The sequence below is a fragment of the Dipodomys spectabilis genome, unplaced genomic scaffold (assembly GCF_019054845.1).
Source record: "Dipodomys spectabilis isolate Male_0828 unplaced genomic scaffold, ASM1905484v1 ptg000002l, whole genome shotgun sequence".
NCBI lineage: Eukaryota > Metazoa > Chordata > Mammalia > Rodentia > Heteromyidae > Dipodomys > Dipodomys spectabilis.
In genome coordinates, this window is record NW_024870679.1 from 18,351,268 (window position 1) to 18,366,223 (window position 14,956).

Here is a 14,956-nt window from a genome sequence, read left to right on the forward strand (position 1 = left end):
AACCATTTATAGAATGAGAAATAAGGGCTTCATAACTTGCAATGATGCAATTAGGAGTTTATAAAAGGAATATTGGCATTCATAATTTGAGGGACAGACAAGTGCCACAATGGAACTCTCTATGCTATAATTACTATTTTACATTTTTATCAGGGAAGTTTCAAATTTACACAAAAACCAAGAGCATACAGGAGGGCCCTGTGACCAGGAGTGATAAAACTCAAGTGAGGCACCCACCCTCACTGGATTCCCAGAAACAAAAATTCTAGACACATCTTAGCTGTCATCTTTTCCTATGTATCTCTAAAGTCTTTAAAAATGTAATCACAATATCATCGTGGCATTCAGTCTGCATGTAGGCACTGACCCAGCATTCCAAAGCAGCAAACAAAGTCTGTTATATAGATTTTGCTCTTACAAATACTTCCACCCCACCCTAGACACGATGCTCTGAAAGAGCAGCTGAGAAGAGAGGAGTAGCATATGTTCATACAACCTCAGCAGCACGAGCAATAGCAAACTACAATTAGGAACTCATCAACATAGAAGTAACAGATAATAATTACTAACAAATAAATTATAATAGTAAATAATAGTAATTAGGAGGTGATAAATTTGAGTAATAATTTCACTTGTAATTCTATTTATTTTTGTGCTCATCCTGGGGCTTAAACGTAGGTAGAAGGGCTTTTTCACTCAAGGCTAGCACTCTACCATGTTAACCACACCTCCATTTCTGTTTTTTGCTGATTAATTGGAGATAAAGGTCTCACAGACTTTCCTGCCTGGGCTGGCTCCAAACTGTGATCCTCAGCTTCAGTCTCTTGAGGAGCTAGGATTACAGGCATGAATCACCAGCACTCAGTATTACTTATGTTAGTTGTAAACTTTTACAATTTAACTTTTTAATGGTTAGGTTGAACTGGCATGCAAAATTCCTAAAAATATAGCAGACCATTTTCACAAGCATCCGTGGAAGCCTACCCCTGAATCATGTCTGAATAATGAACAACTCCTTACTCTTATCACCTGTCCAGGTTTCTCTGATATGTCTGTCTGTTGGCTCTCTAGCAGAAAGGGAGAGATAGCTCTGTTTCTGAAAGCCAAATCAAAGTGACTGGCTTTCCACATAGACCAGTGCTTTCTGGGTGTCACTTGTTCTGCTGCTAAAGGTTATTTCCAGAAGGCTGAATTCACCCCTTCTCACATGGGACTCAGTAACTCGTTTATCTTGCCCATTCTCAAGCCTCTAAGATAAACAATGGGGAAAGGAGCAGGAAGGACCTTGAGGGAAAAGCAGATCCATTGCAAGTACAAAATCACAGGTGCTGCTCCACTCAGAGGAAGCCGCAGGATAACCCTCTCCATATTCCACCACTAAAGCTCCGTTTGCAAAAATGCCCTCAGTGCACCTTGCAGACAAACTCGTGGGCCGTGCCTCAGTGCATGGGAAAGCAGAGTGGAGTTCCTGCCATCCTAGGGGTGGAAGCCAAGCTGGGCCGCAGCTCCACGTTGAGTCACATCAAGCAGATTCAGAAGTACACTTAATGAACCCACAATCTGCCAGTGCTCACCTGGACCCCACCAAATCTGGTTGTAGGATGCTTTTCCAATGCAGTCTCCCACTATGCCTTTAAACACAGCTCTCTTCCGGATGGGCCAGCCTATGCCCTATCCACATACCATTTATTTTTAAATTTTTTCATTAGGTTATCAGTAATCCTGACTGCAGGGGGGTGGGGGGATTAGGATTATAGTCTGAGGTCAGCCTAGGCAAAAAGTAAGAAGCTATCTCAACCAACAAGCCAGATGTGGTGGTTCACACCTGGGAATTCCAGCTACATAAGAGGCATAGTAGGTAGGCTTGGACTTTGGTCCAAGGCTGGTTAGGGCAGAAAGCATGAGACCCTATCTGAAAAATAACTAAAGGCAGAAAATGCTGTAAGTGTGGCTTGGGTGGTAGGTAGAGCACTGGGTTAGTGAATTCAAACCCCAGTATCAGAAAAAAAAAAATTTTTTTTTTAATTGGGAAAAATCTGTAACACATGTAAGTCTCAAGAGTCCTCATGATGTGCTCTGCCCCGGCTCCAGCAGCAGTGACTTAGTTCGTGCCACACCATGTCTATTTCACTTGAAGCAAAGTCCGATAGGAGCATTTCATCAATGATTATTTCAGTACTCCACATGTCCTTTCCTCTGCTCCAGTCATACTCCTTTCTTCATCTTTCCAGATCCTTCTCTGCCAGCGTGACCCTCCTACAAAGTTTCCACTGAACCTGTGGAGACTTGTGAACTCTTTCTCTTTGGGATGTCTACCTGACTGCTGTCCCGTCCTTTTTTTTTTTTTTTTTGGTCCAGTCGTGGGGCCTGAACTCTGGGCCTGGGTGCTGTCCCTCAGCTCTTAAGCTCAAGGCTAGCGCTCTACCACTTGAGCCACAGCGCCACTTCCGGCTTTTTTTCTTTTTGCTTATGTGGTGCTGGGGAATTGAACCCAGGTCCTCATGCATGCCAGGCAAGTGCTCTACCACTGAGCCACCTTCCCAGCCCCTGTCCCATCCTTCTTAAGTTAGACACACACACACACAGTGCCATTGGCCGGGAAAACACAATCTTTCTGCCTTTGCCTCCCAAGTGCTGGGGTTACAGACATGTGCCAACGTGCACAGCACCATTGACTTTTAATCATAATAGATAAACTGAGAAAACCTTAAGGGGTTGCAAAGTAAGCAATATGTACTTTCAGTTCTGTGAGAAAACTCCCATTATATTAAATAATTAAGTTAAAAGATAAAAGTCATTGTGAGATTTCCTCTTCAAACAGAACTGTAGACTAGCCCAATAAGATGGTTATAATTCTGAGTTTACATTTTCTCAGGACATTCTATCAAAATCTCTGTCTTCTCAACATTGCGTCCTGCTTCACTAAAGCACAATCATGAACAAATGCAAACATCTATTACATTATACTAAACACTAAATTACAGGAAATGAAGAACTCTTCTTGCTCTAGTAGAAAAGGGGACAGAAGTGATTTATCAAGAAAATTAGCTGCTCTGCAAAATCCTGCCGCTGGCTTCAATTTCTGGGATATTATTCATGTTATTCTATGTTTTCTTATAAGTAAATACAAATTACAAAGGGCAAGACAAGGCTTAAATTTTGTGAAACTCTGAATATCTTAGGCCAACAGAGAAGAAAGGGTTTTTTCAGTTTTGGACTTTCATATAACTTAGCAGTAGTCAATAAAAACAACATCTGCAGAGCCTGCCAAATGAGATTATTAGGTCAAAATCTCAGAATATACACAAAGAACATCTCAAACTCCCAATATACTAGCAATAAGGCACCAAAATAAAATCTAAGGAAGAAAACCCTTCTTTTTAAAGAAAGAACTTTTTCTTTGCTTTGCTCTTTTTTCTTTTTTCTTTCTTTTTTTTTTTTTTTTTGGGGGGGGGGTCCAGTCATAGGGCCTGAACTCTGGGCCTGGGCGCTGTCCCTCAGCTCTTCAGCTCAAGGCTAGCGCTCTACCACTTGAGGCACAGCATCACTTCCGGCTTTTTTCTTTTTGCTTATGTGGTGTTGAGAAATCGAACCCAGGGCCTCTGGCATGCAAGGCAAGCGCTCTACCACTGAGCCACCTTCCCAGCCCTGCTTTGCTTTTTTTGTGCTGGTCCCAGGGCTTAACCTCAGGGCCTGGGTATGTCCCTTAGCATTTTCATTCAGCACTAGCACTCTACTGCTTGAGCCATACCTCTACTTCAGCCTTTTGGTAATAACTGGAGATAAGAGTCTCACTGGCTTTACTGCTTGGACTAGCTTCAAACCATAATCCTCAGAGATCTTAGCATCCTGAGTACCTAGGATTACAGGCATGAGCCACTGGTGCCCAATTTATGTTGAGTACCGTTTCCCATAAAGATCAATTAGCACAAAAGTACTCCAAGGTTATATCCTATATGTCTTGCACGTGAAATGTGAAGGACCACATATATATGTGATATATATAAGACACACATACGTACATATGTATTTTTTAAACTTTTCCATTTGCTGATTAGCACTGAATGATTAGCACCATTTGCTGATTAGAGGCTTTTCTGCTCTATTCCTGGGACAGTTATAATTTCTTCTAATTAGCTTGTTAGATAACTATTAAGCTTACTTTTTCAGCATTAATGTGACTCCAAAGCAAAATAATGAGGAAAAATCTATTTAAGCCTAGTTAACAAAATTGACAAATTATAAATCATCAAAAGACAAATAAGGTAGAAATTTCCCTAATAGCCCTCCTAGGTTGATAAGACAAAAAACAAGCCCAGTGTGAGACAGTTCTGTGATTTATCTAAGCTTGCAAAACTAGTAAACTGGAAAAGAGTAAAGTTAGCATTGAGGTGAACAAGCTTCAAAGAGATCTGAGTAAGGAAATAATGGTAGCTCAGCTGGATGGCCAAAAGAGTAAATATGAGCTCATGTAAACAGTCACTCATTCAGACAGTAAACAGGGGCCACTCCATGGTGAGTGACTTTGGACATACAACAATGGTAAATACTACCAATGACATTGCCAGACAGTTGCCACTCCTGCCTCATGGGGCTTAGTCTGGTGGTAGAGACCAGGGCTCAATAAATGCTACTTGATTCTTCCAGGTCTTCAGTGTACCACATGAAGAAGGGCAGACAGAGGAATCAACCTGCAACCTGAGTCTTATAGGAACTTCAGAGTAAGCAGGCGTGGACCACAGTGACAATCACATCAGAGTTCAAAAGATGTCCTAGCAGATGACACTCCTGTCTCTGGGCCTTCTCCTCAAAGTGCATACAGATTCAAGAAATTATAAAACAACCAGAAAGTCACAAAAGCAAGATATATATGTGTTCAGGGTCAGAAGGTATTTGTCGAACTCAGCATATCTGGTGCAGAAGAATGACTTTGGGTTTATGTTCCAGTTTCTAATGCTCCTGGAATTTCAACCTTTTTGAAGATAAAAATCCATATATCACATGACAAAAATTCACATCACTAATTTAAATGATATGTTTGTTAATATCAAGAGAATGGCTGCTAAAAAAATTACCAATGAAATTTCATTCTTATTGCTGTCAATCCTTTCTGATCAAATGAACATGTGCAAGTGTGTAACTTCAGCCACGCAGGGTAAAGGTATCAGGCACCCTCAGCGACTGAACTCTTATCCCACCTACCATCACCTGCCTTAACTTTAGCCAAGTTGCACAACCTATCAGAAAGCCAGCTTCTTCACTAATGAAACAGAAATTACTTCTACCTGGCCTACTTTCTACCTTCACTTAATGATCGTATCAAACGCAATGGAAACTACCAAAACAGCCCAGGAGGTTTCAGAGAATAGCAGTCCAAGAAAGATGAAACCCCTCACAAATGCAACCTCTGTTCTCCCCAGACTGTGGAAACTACCCCGCAGGCCCACAGTGCTCTAGCCTCCTGGAGGACAATGAGCTGCCTGCATGCTGGGATTACCTGGTTTCAGCACACCTGGCCTATGCAAAAGGATTCTATTCTTCCCACAGATTCACTGCTGTCCTCCCAAATCACATCCCACACCCAGGCAAAAGGCATACACATTTTTAAACTACGACTTTTGTGTGTGTGTGCCAGTCCTGGGGCTTAAACTTGGGGCCTGGGTGATGTCCCTGAGCTTTTTTTGCTCAAGGCAGCATTCTACCACTTGAGCCACAGCTCCACTTTTGGCTTTTTGGTGGTTAATTGGAGATAAGAGTCTCATGGACTTTCCTGCCCAGGCTGGCTCTGAACTGCAATCCTCAAATCTCAGCCTTCTGAGTAACTAGGATTACCAGCCTTCTGAGTAACTAGAATTACAAGTGTGAGCCACTGGTACCTAGCAAAGCTAAGATATTTAAGTAGTGATAACATAAAATATATTCACTGGTAACCTGAGATTTGAGAATTTAGAGGAGAACTTAATCCATTCCCTTTCTGAAAAATGGTTAAAAATTAGAAGATACAGTTAAAACTTCAACAAGTATAGTTTGACTTAAGCAATTACCCTATGATCCTGCTAATAAAAGTGAAACATTAAATCCTGTGACATCTTTCTCAAATTTCTTTCCTGGGGCTGGGAAGATGGCTCAGTGGTAGAGCGCTTGCCTTGCATGCCAGAGGCCCTGGGTTCGATTCCTCAGCACCACATAAGCAAAAAGAAAAAAAAGCCGGAAGTAGCGCTGTGGCTCAAGTGGTAGAGCGCTAGCCTTGAGCTGAAGAGCTGAGGGACAGCACCCAGGCCCAGAGTTCAAGCCCCACGACTGGACCTCAAAAAAAAAAAAAAATTTCTTTCCTATTTGTCTCCTTGGCTCTGTCTCACTGCCCTATCAGTCTTTCCTTCATATGTCCTCCATCATATCTTCCCCATCCATCTACCAGTGTTAAGTCTCTAAACAAATCTGACATTATCTTCTGCTTCAAAATATCCTGGTACTCCTGGGCTGTTCTTGGGGAGCTGGACCCCCAGCTCACCTTCAGACTGACAGTGACAAGAGTCTGCATGGACATCCAACTACCAGTCTTTCTTCATGTGAGGAAGGAAAGGCTGTCTTGGACATGGAAGAGAACTACAAGACTTTAGAGCCGGAAGAAAGTTTGGGCCCTCATGCTATAACCAACAGGCAGGGAGATCAATCACTTTAGTTCTAAGAATTTGATTTATAGATCAATACTTTATAGTCTAAAATACTGTTACATAATTTTGAATTGTACCTGCCCTCTATACCCAAAAATAAGCAATTGTCTAGAAAACAGAACTGAGAAATTAAGAGTATCTTCTTTCATCTTTGGGTAGCTCAGAGCTGTCTAGGAACGTGATACATGAGATGTACTGTCTCAAAGAATGGCCATGCATGCATAATGTGTCAGCTCATGGGTCTTATAAGAATCACTAATTTTTACAATATCATTTTACAATATTGCATTATAATTCAAAAACACAAAATAAACGTTTATGAACTGAAGACTTACTTTTTAAAAAATCTATGTCTAGGAACTTTTTAAAAAATCTATGTCTACGAACAAATATTGTAAGCTATTAGTAGTCAGGATTGTTTTATTAAATTAAAAGGAAATCTAATACAAGCTAAGTCCCTTGAAAAGGAGAAATTCTAAGCCAGTATATCTTCTTTCTTTATTAAAAGATTAAAATGAGAGCTGGGCACTGGTGGCTTGTGACTGTAATCCTAGCAACTCAGGAGGCTGAACTCTGATTATTAAGCACCAAAAATGCCAGAAGTGAAGCTGTGGCTCAAGTGGTAGTTAGCCTTGAGCAAAAAAGCTCAGGGACAGCGCCCAGGCCCTGAGTTCAAGCCCCAGAACCATCAACACCCCCTGCTGCACTGCCCACACCCTCCTCCTCCTTCCCCCCCTGCAAAAAAAACACACAAAATGAAGCAATGGGGCTAGTTACTGGCAAGGAGCAAAATTTTCCCAAAGGCCCCTCCCATGTAATCAATATGCATTAGCAGAAGTTTGCCCTTTGCAGGGCACTGTTGCTATGGTACTGCATCCACTTCACAGGCCCCTACTAGTCTTTCTTTAACCTTCATGACTCAAGACCAGTAAAGGGCAGAACAATGGGAAAAACAGGAGCCAAATCTGTCCCTAACTCCAGGTTCCTCCTACTTAGGCTGATACAGTTATCCCATTAACAAGTACCTGAAAAACCTAGATCCTAGGAACGTTGTTGGAGATGCTTATTACATATGCTTTGTTCTCTATTTCTATGGTACCTATCGCCATAGTAACAAAGTACACAGATGAAAAAGTATGCTAGAAATTCCAAAGCAAGGATGGACAGGCAGAGAAAGGCCTTTCACCTTTCACTGAGCCTAGAGTTTCTTCTATCAAGCAAATAGTGTGTTAACAGGCAGCAGTCTCTGAAAAGGTTACTTTTTCCTTTGGCTTTCTGAAAGCAACACAGGAAGTAGCCCCAAAAATTGCAGTAAATAGTAGTGTTTGTTTACAGGAGATAGACTTACTAGTCTTCCTGCAATTAAAGCTAAATGTATTTTGCTACAAAATATGGATGATGTAAACTGAAACTCCTAACTAGCTATTTTGGGACACACTATGTGCTAATTTCACTGTGTGGATGGTTGACTACTAAACATTTTTGGTTATTATGTAGTAATAACAGTGAAGGCATCCGTTAAGGAAGTATGGTTGGAAAGATAAGGTGCCATGGTGAATATTTTTCTGGCAGTGACAAGTTTATCTTCAAAGCTGCTATATAAAATATCCCCAGAGGACATTACTGGGTAGGGATGACTTGTTTCCCATCTAAGGGAGTCCCCATTCTGTAGAAACAGACAAAGCTGTTCCCATCTCCAGCCCTCTGCCTTCTGCAATCCAGACACCTCTGAGGCAATATTTGTCTCTCTTCTTTAAAACCATGAGGTGAAACAGCTTCAGCTGTAAGAAAGAAAAAATTCCTACTTCAAGATGGCTATTTCTTTGCTCTTTTTTTATTTTTGTTTTGTTTTTTGCCATCAGTCTGACTTCTTGCTGGCTAATTATTTGCCAGGGGATTTGAATACTCGGAATTTATTTATGTTGTGCTACTGGCCAAGAGATAGGAAAAAGCCACCCCACCAGCCTCTACTTGGAGGAGTAGGGTTAATCTACAGAAATAAAAATTGGCCAGGCACCAGTGGCTCACACCTGTGATCCTAGCTACTACTCAGAAGGCTGAGATCTGAGGATCGAGATTCTAAGCCAGGCTAGGCAGAAAAGTCCATGAGACTCTTATCTCCAATTAATCACCAAAAAAAAAGAAGTAGAGCTGTGGCTCAAGCGGTAGGACATTAGCTTTGGGCAAAGAAGTTCAGCGTTCAGGCCCTGACTTCAAGCTCCAGGACTGGAACAAAAACAAAAAAAAAAACAAAACAAAAAAAGGCGTACATTGTGGTCTGTTCAGGATACTTTACTAAAATATCATCAACTAGTAGTTGAATAACAAATGTTGTTCACATTCTGGAGCCTGAGCACTGGAACGATTTGGTGTCTGCTGAAAAAGGCCCTTTCATCATGGCCAGTGACTTCTCAAGGTGTCTTCACACGACCATGGAAGGAGTAAGCCAAATCCTTTGGGCCGTGGCATGATTTGGAATATAGATTCTTGGTCCTATTTGTGAGGACTCTAATCTTATGAGCCAATCGCCTCCCAGAAGCCCTCAATATGAATAACATCTGATGCAAGGTACTGACTGGAGGTTAAAATGCCCTTCTCTAAGCCCAGCCAGGTCAAGGGTGAGCATATCCAATGGAGGAATTTTGAATACCAGGACAAATGCAGAAAAAGAAGTTAGGGTTACAGGGTACTCCTTAGAGAGGAAAGGTGAAAGATATCTAGTGCCTTAGGGCATCACTGGAACATCACAAATTCCTTTAGGGTAACCTGCAAACCTGACCATCAACACCACCTCTTGAGAAACTGCATGATGAGTCACAAATGCTTTTGGAAGACAAGTCATAGCTCCATTGAAGACTGCCTATTTCAACACTGAGGCCAGGAACAAATGCATTTTGTGGGGGGGGTTTGCCTCAGAGAGATGAACTTTTAAAATCTTTATGTAGAGTTCACCTTGAGATGATTCAGTCGGATCAACACAGAACCTGCAGTCTGGGGCTGACTCGCCCCTCCTCACTCCCAGGCAAATCAGGTCACACTCCACTGGCCTGCAAAGAAGAGAAAGGGCATCCTCCAAGGCTGTCCTAGGGATAACAGAGGCAGCATTCTCCCCACTGGACTCCCCAGTTCAGCTCAGCTGGACAGGGAAAGGACACAAGGCATTTCTGCCAATAGTTTTTATTCGCCTATGAAGCTAGGGACCTGCCTGTGTAAGCCTAACAGCCACAGGAGCTGCCCACTGGTCTGAGAAAGGCCATCCTAGGACTGGGACCCAGCCAGCTCTCTGCAACACACAGCCCCTGCCTCCCACCCTGTGCTCCTTTTCTATGGGCTACTGTACAAACAGCCTTTTTTCTTTAATTTTTTTTTAGGTGCCTACAGTAGGGCTGGACTCAGGGAGGCCTGTGCACTGTACTCAAAGCCTGGGCACTGTCTCTTAGCTTGAGCCACACTTCTACTTCTGACTTTTTTGTGGCTCACTGGAGATAATTTTGACTACTTTGGTAGTTAACTGGAAGCATCTTGTATACTGTTTTGCCTGGACTGGTTTTGAACCATAATCCTCAGATCTCAGCCTCCTGAGTAGCTCAAATTACAGGTGTGAGCCACCAGTGACCAGCTAGCAAACAGCCTTTTTTAAAGACTTTCTCCCCTTGGCTTCACATTCTTCTTGCTAAGGGTGATACAGGTCACTCCTCAACTATCTCTAAAAATACCTTTATAGCTCCCTTGCTCAGATGCATCTGCTTCGTGTATCATGAAAAGGATCCTAAAGTTTGCCAGAATAGTACAAATAAATTCTAAAAGGGTTTAATCCTGAATTATATAGTCCCTTTCACACTAATGCTCTGTGTTACGTACATTTACTTTAAAGATGGCTGTAAACATTTTGAAATGGCTCCTTTGGAGTAATACATGCAGGCTCCTGCAGTTCCTCTGGGTTGGCTCAGCTCATATCTGAGCTCATGTTTAACCACACTCCTCCATAAGGTTCTACAGAAAAGTCACCACTCAACCAACTGACCACATACATACCTGCTCTCACAGCTCCTCTGTTTCAGTGGCAATGTTCATTCATTTGCAGTGATTGATTCACCTGTCTCTTTCAATAAGGTACCACCTCCACAAGGGCAAAGATGCTCACCACTGCATCCTGAGCATGTGGCTTTGTGCCTGGCACACAGAAGATACTTAATAGCTGCTAAAATGCACTAAGAAATACTCAACGGTGGTAATGTTTAGGTTCTGAAAATGATCGCCAAAGATCATTCAAATCAAGGCTGAGCATGGTGAAGGCTTGTGTCAATGAAAACATACAGGGATGATTTTGCTATTGTTTGGGTTATAAACTGATTTGGGGACAATACTAAAATGTTTTATTAAGTTAAAAACATTCATTTGGATATGCCCAAAGATGACCAATTTTAAAGCATTTTGAAAAATAGAGTATGGGCTGGGAAGGTGGCTCAGTGGTAGAGCGCTTGCCTTACATGCATGAGGCCTTGGGTTTGATTCCACAGCACCACATAAGCAAAAAGAAAAAAAGCCAGAAGTGGCGCTGTGGCTCAAGTGGTAGAACACTAGCCTTGAGCTGAAGAGCTGAGGGACAGCACCCAGGACCAGAGTTCAGGCCCATGACCGGACCCAAAAAAAAAAAAAAAATAGAGTAATACTGGACACTGGTAGCTCACTCCTACAATCCTGCCTCTGGTAGCTCACTCCTACAATCCTGCCTACTCAGGAAGCTGAGATCTGAGGATGGAGGTTCAAAACCACCAGAGCAGAAAAAGCTGGAAGTGGCACTGTGGTTCAAGTAGTAGAGAGCTAGCCTTAAGCTGAAGAGCTGAGGGACAATGCCCAGACCCAGAGTTCAGGCCCCACAACCAAAAAATAAAAATAAAAAATCAGAGCAGGAAAGTCTGAGAGACTCTTATCTCCAATTAATAACAAAAGAGCCAGAAATGGAACTGTGGCTCAAGTGGTACAGTGCTAGCTTTGAGCAGAAAAAGCTAAGCAACAGCAGCCCAGAACCCCCTACCCACCACCACCACCACCACACACACCAAACAAAATAGAGTAAGAGTTCATCCTAGGAAAGGTTTACTCAGGTTAGGCCAAATTAAAAGGGAAAAGCAACCACTTCCTCTATCAGACACAGTATTATGCACCTCAGATACATTTTTTTCACTTTGTCCCCATTTCTGCTCACTACCCGAGCTCACAGATAAGGAAACAGAGAGTGGCTACACTGTACAAAGAGAGCAGATCTGAGTTTCCTATCCAGGTGGATTTGACATCTCAAGCTCTGTGTTTAATCTATGCTGTTTTCCATGGAAGAAATAAATGCTGACATTGCGTGATGATGTGCTGAATCCTGTCTCTTCCCATGGCAAGGAACAAACCAGAAGTCTAGTTCTACCAGCTGGGGCAAATGCCCAAATATGATAACAGAATCTGAATGCAAACATGACAGCAGGGAATAAAAGGTAAGGAAGGGGAATATAAAAGCATTTACTGAGTTGTTTCACACCAAATACTTTGGAACCTGCCTTAACTTGTGGTAGTTCCTGTATCCTAAAAACCCCTTTAGACAATACTAGTCAGGAAAGAAAGAGGTTTAGAATAATTGTGATAACCCTAAATGCATTCCCTTCCTTTATTTCCTATCCATACTTTTTAGCCAGGAATGGGACTAAATGGCTATAGGATATTCTCCAGATTCTATTCCAGTAGGTGATCAGGCACTAAATTCTGAAGGGCACTGAGATGTAATAGGTGTCTGACAGCTTCTACAGAATTGCCTAAGAGCCTGGGCGCTTTTTTCTTCCTCTTCTTTCTTTTCTTTCTGCCACTGGCAACTTGGATGCCATAGCTGGAATTTCATTTTGGACCATGAGGTAGAGGCCTCATCTTTGGTACGGTAGATCTAGTGGGTGGAAACAGTCTGTAGAATGAACCATTTATCATCTCTGGGTTGCTACTATTTTTTTTTCTTCATTGTGAAAGAAACCACCATATTGATTAAGCCTTTGTTTTCTGCCGTGTCTGTGACTGGTTGGTTTTGTTTTAGGTCTGGAGGTTTGAATACAGGGTCTTGTGCTTTCCAGGCAGGTGTTCTACCACTTCTCAAGTTCCTGGACCTTTTTTTTCCTTTCTTGATTGTTTTTCAAGTAGGGTCTCAAATTTATGCCCATGATTTCCTTATTCCTACATAGCTGGAATGGTATATGCTACCACATGCAGCTTTTCAATGGTTAAGATGGGGCAGGAGGGTCTCTTGGACTTTTTGCTCAAAGCTGGCCTTGAACCTTGACCCTCCCCAAAGGGCTGCTTCGAAAGTAGCTAGGATTAAAAGGTGTGAGCCACTGTGCCTGGTTAACTGGTAGCTAATCTTAACTAATCCAGGAGTTTATCCAAAGTGCTGACAGAGTTCAAATACAAGCTCATCAGTATGCAAAGTTCGTGTTCTTATATAAAAGGCCAAAGAATTTACTTGTAATTTGAAAGGATTTTGGGGGGGGGGGGGGGGAGAGAATATGACGAGAAAGGAAAGCTTGAAAATGTTCTCAACCCTACACACCTAAGAATCCAAAGAAATATGCTACTGAACATTAAAGCATTCAGTATCCATCAAGGAGCAAAGGAAAATCCCAGCCACCTGCATGAAGCTAGAAACAGAAAAAATGTACAACTGGTTACGGGAACCTTCTGTGAAAGATGCTTTTAGTTGAAGGGTGGGCCTTGAAAGCATTGTGGAAATGGCCAAGGGAGGAAACAGGCAAGAAGAAACAATTACAAAGTACCCTGAATTCAAAGAAGCAGAAGATGAAGTTCAAATACACAGCCTGGACAGGGACTAAGGGAATCATGTGACCCATATCAAAGACAGTAGAAAGGTCAAAGAGACAAGCAAAAAGAAAAGTCAAGGTTGAAGCCCTGCCAACTCATTTATTTCCTTTACTGGTTTACAATAGTAGGGAAGGAATACATATTATTTAAATTGTGTTGGAATTTAGTAGAATCCTAAATGAAAGGAAGTTACAGAACAGAGTTTATTATGACCCTTTCTTCAATTTCTAAACAAACAGCAGCAAAGAATTTAGGAGAGAGAATTTAGGCCTAATTTGGGATCAATTTTGATGACCCAAAAAAAAGAAAAACAGGCTATTATGTCTGCCTGAACAGGGCATTATTTTGCACATCAGAGAACTCTAAGGCATAATAAAGGCAAGTTTAGAAAATATAGAAGGGAAAATAAAATCAGAGTAAGCAATAGAAGTAAAAGGCAAAAAATAAGTAGACAGAAAAGACACAAATTAGCAAGTACTTTACAATAGACTAAATAAATGCTACACCGTAACTGGGGTCCAACTATCTTTTGGGTGGTCACAGACCTAAGTTGTTTGCTGGTACGTACTGTACTCAGAGTGGGAAAAGCAGTGGGAGATGCGTTACACAGAAGCCATGAATGCCTTTCCACCAAGTGTGGACTAACATGCCTCAATCAGAACACATTCATTTTTCATAACATCAGTGGCGAGCAGAGGATGCTGGGAAGGAGAAAACAAATTGGATATTCAATTTGAGAGACTTAAATGAAAATCAGTCATTGGGTTTTGTATGGATAATAAAAACAATTGAATATAATAATACTCAGATTTTTTTAAAGACTTGAGAAAAGAAATTTTAAGTATTTATTTTCAAGTCAAAACTTCGGCTTAGAGTTGAGGACTTAGCTCAGTAGAAGAGCTCTTGCCTACCACATGCTAGGCTTTGAGTTCAGTCCTCAGCTCTGCAAAAAAACAAAAACAAAAAACAAAACAAAACTAGCTGCTCACAAAGTTTTAAAATATTTTCTCCCTTCATCTTTGGAAAACAAATCAAAATGACAAAGCCCAGGTCACTGTAAGTAAATAACTACAGAGATTAATCCAAAATAACTTTATATGATAACCATTTCAGTTTTTTTGTTCAGGTCCCTTTTAACTAATGTTGGTCTTTTCATTCTGAGGATTCTGAACATTAATGCAGCCATGAGGAATGCTTACAGGAGTGGAAAGAGGCTCAAAGGAAATCTGAACTAACCAAAAGAAATCTCTCAGAATATAAATATGTTCACATTGGGTGTTTCATAGGTTTCTAAACCTTCAAGTTGAAGAAAAACCCCAAGCTGTTTAAAGAACAGTAAACTTAATTTTCACATGTAGATTAAGATTTTTCTGGCAACTAAGCACAAGAAGATGACATGACTCACTCAATAACACAATGGCAGCTTGGCTCAT

The 14,956-nt window shown here is 41.4% G+C and overlaps 1 protein-coding gene across 1 annotated transcript in view; it reads right to left on the minus strand.

Moving 5' to 3' along the window:
* Nucleotides 1-14,956, minus strand: part of Lrrc8b (leucine rich repeat containing 8 VRAC subunit B) — a 55,369-nt gene that overhangs the window by 39,084 nt on the left and 1,329 nt on the right. The window lies entirely within an intron of this gene.